The sequence below is a fragment of the Coptis chinensis genome, chromosome 3 (genome assembly GCF_015680905.1).
Source record: "Coptis chinensis isolate HL-2020 chromosome 3, ASM1568090v1, whole genome shotgun sequence".
Lineage (NCBI taxonomy): Eukaryota > Viridiplantae > Streptophyta > Magnoliopsida > Ranunculales > Ranunculaceae > Coptis > Coptis chinensis.
Genome location: NC_141458.1, coordinates 3256759 through 3263639, shown reverse-complemented (window position 1 = coordinate 3263639; position 6881 = coordinate 3256759). Strand labels below are relative to the sequence as shown.

Here is a 6881-nt window from a genome sequence, read left to right as displayed (position 1 = left end):
GATTAAAACAAAGGAAATTCTGCCGAAATTTCGATAGAATTGGGATAGTGGCTACCTCGAGATTCATCTCCACGTCCTCGGGATGCGTGATGGGTCTCGGGGAGTTACAGAGAGAGAAAAAAGTTGTTGGGCATAAAAAAGATAGAGATATGGTTGGATGAGAGGAGAGAGAAAAACGTGTATAGCATGTGCACCATTCTAGTCATCTTAATGGCGACACATTGGTTATTATATTCACTAACATTTTGGGCACGCTCGATGAGCATGAAATTTATTCTGGCACGCACGCACGATGCACATGTTTGTTTTTCATGCTTATTTTATAATACCTATCCGAAACGATGAGTGTGAAATTTATTTTGGCACGCGCGATGTGCCTGTTTTTTTTTTTTTTGTACTTAGTTTATGCTAACTATCCGAAACCGAAATCAATCGTGTTAATAAAAAACCCTGATTCCAAAATTCAAATTTGTATCGATCATAAAAATTTAAATTTCCGACCCGATTTGTTGCTCTAGATGTAAAGAGATCTCACTAACACACTAATTTAGACTGAATATGTTAAATTTGTCAGGGATAAAATAAAATAAAACGCGCAATATGATGTGCATGTTTTTTTTCGCTATTATTTTATGCTACATTTTCAAAACCGAAATCAACTAGGATAATAAAAAACTCTGAGTCCAAAATTTAAATTCGAATCAAACATAAAAATCTAAATTCCCGACCCGATTTGTTGCTATAGATGTAAAGAGGTCCAACTAACACACTAATTTAGACTAATTGTATTAAATTTGTCGGGACTTATAAAAAATAAATAAATAAATAAAACAAAAAAATGGCCGGAACTGTAATATTGGTGTTTTTTTGGAAAGTTTTTGGAATGTTATTTTTTTTGTCAAAACTGTCCAAGTCTGGTCGACTGTTTTAACCGGGTCAGACTTGTCTAAAAAATGTGATGGTGACAACTCAAAGTTTATTTCATTTATATCCACATCCACATCTATATCTATATCTATACAAAAAAGACAAAATAACAATAAAATAAAGATAGCATAAACAGTAATATCCTTATTTGACAATGGACAAATTTGGGAAAAAAAAATCCGGTCGATGGAAAAAGATACTATTACGGGGGAGTTTTGTTTACAAGATAAAGATATCCATTACATCCACATCCACATCTACATCTATACAAAAAAGACAAAATAACAATAAAACAAAGATAGCATAAACCGTAATATCCTTATTTGACAAGGGACAAATTTAGGAAAAAAAAATCTGGTCGATGGAAAAAAATACTGTTACGGGGAGTTTTGTTTACAAGGTAAAGATAAAGATAATACATTTACATGGTTTCCTACTCGGTGCTTCAAACATTCATCAAATGGAACATATTATATTGTTTGTTTGTAGGCACATATAATCGACACAAAGAACTTTGAAGGCCAGTTTTGAAAATTTACAAGGCCCAAAATAAAGATCAATATATAATAAAAACATATATATCGGATATATGGATATATCTATTATTTCGGTGACCATTCAAACTATTTAAAATATCGAAAATGGATATATAAACGAAATATCGAAATATATTATCGGATTTTATTAAAAATGGTAAAAAAGTCAACCGATATATATCAGAAAATCGATTATACGATATAAAATTTTATATCAAAAAGATATATTGAAAAAGGGTTCTATATTCGGTGGATATATGTCGGAAATATCGATATCGGTGTACCAAAATACCAATATATATCGCTGATATATCAGATATATCGGCGATATTTTGGTCCATGCCCTGAAGAGTACCATATGGATTTCATGGCACTTACGTTTCAATGCCAATTCAACCACAGCAAATTCTAAATCAATTGAGAGTTTGACGCAGTCATTTGATCAGCTCCCTGACATTTCAGTGCCCACTATAACCGCAACAAATTGAGAAATCGTTAATAGTTTAAAGCAGCCATTTGAACAACATCCGAACATGCACTTGATGTTGTACAAGAATAAATTTTTTATCATTGGAGAGCCCTTTTGAACAAATTGTAAACCTTGAGAGTGTAAAGCAGCAATTTGAACATCATCTTAACACTTGATAAGGTAGAAGAAGGGATTTTTAATCAAAATTTATGTACATGAGCTAGAGTGCTAGACTTAGAAATTGCCCCAACTCTTGATACTGAGAGCAAGTGAGAAACACGGCAATGTGACTGTGAGATTGTGAGGTGTCCACAAGTACCTAGATCCATAAAGCTTGGCAGAGCCAAAGGCCACAGACGTTGACGATGTATATCCAAATCTTTGATTTTTTTCCCAATATTTTTACACTGACAGAGAAAAAATTGACACAATTGACCGACATAGGGACGTGCCCCAACTCTTGATACTGAGAGCAAGTGAGCAACACATGCAATGTGACTATGTGAGATTGTTAGGTGTCCACAAGTACCTAGATCCATAAAGCAGAGCCAAAAGGCCACATACGTTGAAGATATATATCCAAATCTTTGATTTTTTTTCCCAATATTTTTACACTGACATAGAAAAAATTGACACAATTGACCAACATAGTGACGTGGCACTGCAGCATTAATGTTGCACTATGAAAAACCTGGCACTGCAGCATCAATATTGCACTATGAAAAAAATCGCTGCAATATCAATGTTGCACCAAGAAATACCACTACAACGTGAATGCTGCACCATGAAAACCACTGCAACATTAATGTTGTATCATGAAAAATCAATGAAATAGATGGTTTGATATGAAAAAAAGATGAGAATAGGAAAATAATAATGGAAAGAGAACAAGTGTTTTGAGATAGAAAATAAATGTTTGGCTTTTATTTTCTCGACTGCAATTTGTAACATGCCACATCACTGTGTCAATTTCCTGTGTCAGTATAGTATTACTCAATTGATTTTTTCGCTCGAAAATATGATATATATCGCGATATTTTATAATAAGCGGATATCGCTCGAAAATATGATCTTATGATATATATATTATGATTATTATCCACTAGGCCAAGGCCTAACCACCGCCTCATTTTGTCTCTGTTATCTGCATAGTATAAAATATCGCGATATATATCGAGATTTCAGCCAAGGATAAATAAATATCGCGATATGCTTAGAAATATTTATAATTGTAAATATCGGTGATATTTCAACAATATTATCAATATTTTATAATATATTGTAATATTTGGCGATATTTTGTGTATGTAATAATTTTATTTAATATTTACTATTATATTTTAAATAAATATAAATTATATATTCATGATATTTGTCGATATTTTAGATATATTCACGATATTTACATATAAAACAATGTCAAATATCTCTAAAAAAATTAGATATATCCACGAAACATATCTATAAATTAGAAATCGATATTTTACCATCTATATAATAAAACAACTTGGTCTTTAAGCTCTTTGTGTGAAGCCTACATCGGACGGCTAACAGTTAATACAGTCAGTACATCTGACGGCTCATAGAATCATAGATAGTTAATATATATATTAAATTATATCTCATATCTTCATTCCGATATATATCCACAGGATTATATCTCATATCTTCATTCGGATATATATCATAAAAAACAACATCCTAGAATCTTAGGATAATAGAGAGTCCTAGAGAAAATCTAGGTAATATATTAATACTTGAAATAGAGAGTCGGAAGAGTCCTAGGATAATAGAGAGTCCCAGGAAATAGAGAGTATATATATTCATGGAGAGTCATTCTATGATGTAAAGAATATTGGTAATGAGTGATTAGTGGTTGCACTTTATTTTCTACGGTTTTCTGTTCACACTGTTATTGTGACAATTCAATGATGTGGGATATATTTTAACATCTTGAAGATGACCTTTTTTGTCTTTTATTCCAATGTCAGGCGGCAGGTGTAAAGAGGCTTCTCTTATGTGGTGTAGGGTGCCAAGTGCAAGGCTATGGGTTATGTTCTCAACATTCCTTTCCATGTTCAAATTTTCGTGTTACAAACTTCACAATTTTAATGCATGGTTTCTTTATGACTGCAGCATTAAGAGCAGTAGAGCAACATTTAAACTTGGAAAAACTGTACGTTCTTGGAACCAACTGTGGTAATGAAAATTATTTTTTTAGTTTTTACCATTCTCTTTATCTGTGTCTCTTTCAACTGAAAAATCTGAGTATGTAAATATGCAATTTAGTTCGATACATCTTTTTAAGAGATGATCAAAGCATTTTAGGTTGTGTTGAAGCTCGGATCATCGGGAATCCTTAAAAAATATATAACCTTTAGTTCAATACTAAGACCTTTTTTTTGTTAGTGGACAATGGTACCCGTGAGGGACTAGAGAAGTTCTGAAGGCTGCCCAAAGATGATAAACGGTTCGCATTATGAGTTTATGCAAGATTACAAGGTCAGAATATATTTGAGTTTTTTCCTTTAATTTCAGTATTTGTTGCTTATGACATCTAGCAGTCTTTGATCCCTTCATCATGATGTATAGAAAAAAGACGATATCATGCAACTGCCCTTTTATGCTTTTAATTGACATCCATTTTTATAGGTCCACTTGAAGCATTTGGATGAACACACCGAAGAGGTGCTTTTAAAGACAAAACTGCTCAAATGTAACCTTGCGAAGGAATAGCTTTTACCGTTGTTGGAGTAGCTTTAGTGGCGACACTGTGCAGCAATTATTATTGCAATCCGTGATAAAACGATCAAGAGAATATAAAATGCACAACGTGGAAGGTGATGATTTACGGTTTAACGTATGGTAGGTGTTCCAACCATTTTGCTATTATAAATACTTTACATCGCATACATTTTCCTGGTTGAATTATTGTATGGTACCGGTTCTTAGATGGTTAGTTAATACCATTTACGCTTCACCGAAAAGCCTGATAAGTCTAAGTTTTTTGGAACATGACCTTGATTACGTATCATTCTATAACCTAATGTTTTGGTATATTACAAAGTTCTCGAAGTGGGGAAGCAATTGATAATTGATACTCTGTGTTCATCTTGTTTCATGTCATCTTTTTTACAATATAATTATGAGCAGGCTTCCATCCATATACCGTTTGACCTTCTTTTCTCAGCAGTAAATACCTATTACAAAATATTATAGATGTTCTCTTACTTCTATTGCTTCTCGGTTTATTACAGATTATGCCTTTGACATTCCGGAAGATATTCCAAAAACTTGCCTAATATGTCTCCTCCCATGCTTTTCGGGAGGAGGACCCTCTGTTAGCCATGGCACGCGGTGGAAACTTCGAATAAAAGAGTATGTTTTACAAGGAGATCCAAACCCGGTGGATCGCTAAAACTTATACCGTTGCAGAGTTGCAATCAGCTACAAATAGTTTTTTTGAGGATCACCTTCTTGCTTGAGGGATCACGGTTACGTTTTCAAATCGGGGGTTTCCGGATGCCCAAGTATGATCGACGACTAAACTTATTGTAAATAAGTAACATATTTTTTCAAGTAAAAGCGTGATAATTAAGCAAGCTCTTTTCGTGGTTTTCATAACAGATTTTAGCTGTAAAGAATATCAATAAGTAGCACTATCTATCCATGAAGAGGAACAATTCTTGGATGTGATTTAGAATCAAGCACATTTAAACTTAAAAGTGTACAATGTCGCGAATATTGCATGGAAATTCGACGAGAATATGAGGTTAAAGGAAAAATATGAATTAAGTGTCGATGAATTTACACACACTATAAATGGAAGCTAAGAATAAAGTTTCATGCTAAAGATCATTATGAATACTCTAAGAACAAAACAATGTTGAAGGCAGAATATTGCATCGACGTAGTTCTGGACGTCAGAGAATCTGAGGTTAAAGGAAAAATATGAATTAAGTGTGAATGAATTTACACACACTATAAATGGAAGCTAAGAATAAAGTTACATACTAAAGATCATATGAATACTCTGAGAACAATACAATGTTGCAGTGTGCTTCAAAGGGATTGTAATTACATAGGAGATATTGAATGCTTAAGAAAAGCTCTGTGGAAATAGAGGGGCAGAGTACGTCTTGCATATGCATATCCTACCAACTTGATAGAAGCTCCGTGCCCGCTATCACATTTAGCTGTACTGCAATGATAGGTGAGTTTCAATTAGATCGCTGTAGTTCATCAGATGCATTTCTGGTACATAAAAGAGCCTTTAACAATCACAACTATATCAGCTCAAATTGCCGTGGTACCACTTGGACATTTAATGGCTTCAACAATCACTAAACACATGTATTCTTCAAGCCTATATCACCATTCATTTAATTATGACATAGTACAACAATCCTTATCTATAATACAAAACAACTCAGTTTTTAAGCAAAGTTATAAGGGCTTAAGTGGTGGTCCTGATTTTCTCGGGATCTGTGCTAATACTTGAAGAGTCCTATTTACCTAATACTAAAGAGTGCTTAAAGAGTCCTATTTACCTAATATTCTAAAATAGACAAAAACCTCCAAAACCTATTTACCTAATACTAAAGTGTCTGCTTAAAGAGTCATATTTACCTAATACTCTAAAATAGGTAAAAACATCCAAATTATATTAAACCTCCAAAACCCGACTAAAAACCTCCAAAACCCCTTTTTTTCATGCAAACTCCTATTTTTTTCAGGCAAACATGTGTAGTTATTTCACATATTAAATTATATAATTGTTTCATTGTTTAAATACCTCTATAGCTTCTCCTACCGTTTGAGAAATGTATATAAATTGAATATGGATTACACGAGAAATGAACAGTTAAAGTTGTCTATGTACACTCCGTTTCTGGATGAACAAATTGTTCTCAATATATATACTCGGCTAAGATGATTTTCTAAGGCAT

At 33.1% G+C, this 6881-nt stretch overlaps 1 long non-coding RNA gene across 1 annotated transcript; it reads left to right on the top strand.

Annotated features, from left to right (window-relative positions):
* The first annotated feature begins 3768 nt into the window (after positions 1 to 3768).
* Positions 3769 to 4376, top strand: LOC147507296 (uncharacterized). Its single transcript, XR_015217615.1, has 3 exons — positions 3769 to 3982; positions 4069 to 4131; positions 4342 to 4376. It is a non-coding gene; the product is annotated as an uncharacterized LOC147507296 (long non-coding RNA).
* Positions 4377 to 6881: the final 2505 nt, after the last annotated feature.